This window comes from Arachis ipaensis, chromosome B08, assembly GCF_000816755.2.
Source record: "Arachis ipaensis cultivar K30076 chromosome B08, Araip1.1, whole genome shotgun sequence".
NCBI classification, from domain to species: Eukaryota; Viridiplantae; Streptophyta; class Magnoliopsida; order Fabales; family Fabaceae; genus Arachis; species Arachis ipaensis.
The window spans coordinates 47,567,053-47,568,019 of NC_029792.2; positions in this window are offsets into that span (position 1 = coordinate 47,567,053).

A 967-nucleotide genomic window follows, 5' to 3' on the forward strand; every position below is an offset into this window, starting at 1 on the left:
AACATAGGAACATACACTAGTTATATATAAAAAGTTATGTTAGTTACCACATTCACATCAGCAGTGCTTATTATACAAATAAAATCTGATTATTAACTTACAACACATCATTTTAATTAAAAAAAATATATAAAAAAGATAGAAAAGATATGAAGCTAGAATAGAATTAAGGTTCATCACTATCCAGATAAATAGATTCTTATTCCAGATTTACGGTTCAATAGGTTATTAAAAAAGAAAAAATCTACCATCAAATAAATTTATCTTTGGTTTCTAATATAGAAATTGCAAAACTTATATTACTGAAATCAGTAATACAGAAAGGAAAAGAAAAATGCTTCAACCTCTTAATACCAAATCACCTTATTTTTCTCTTTTCAATAATTAAATGTAAATTTTGAATGTTAATCATACGTCTTCAAAATAAAATAATCAAGAAATTTTAAAAATTTTAACAAAATTGAATTCTCTAAATTAAGATAAAATTATACATTCAAATAAAAGGATTATTTGGTTTTCTAACGAAGTTATAAATTCATGTACAGTATAGAATTATTTGAAAATAAAATAAAACGATGATTGGAGTAATAATTAATATAACAAACACACACAAAATAACTGGTCAACTCCACCAATTCTATCAACTCCACAAAGAGCGGCATTTTGGGATCAGTGTAGTCGGATCCCAATAAAAAAAAAACAAAGAATAGTTAGTTCGTATCACCTATGAGAAAAACAACATTAATTGTGTGCATATTGATTATTTACTGCCATAGAAGAATTTGTATATAGTTCAGCTTTAAAGTTCTCTAATCACTGTGATTGAAGATATCAAAGAAAATTCTTAAGTGATACTTACAAAATTTATGCTATAATCTTTGATTATTAGAAATGGAACAATTAGAAACCAAAATACACAATCAGTGAACAATATCATAAAAATGTTTTTTTTTTTTTCCTCTGATCA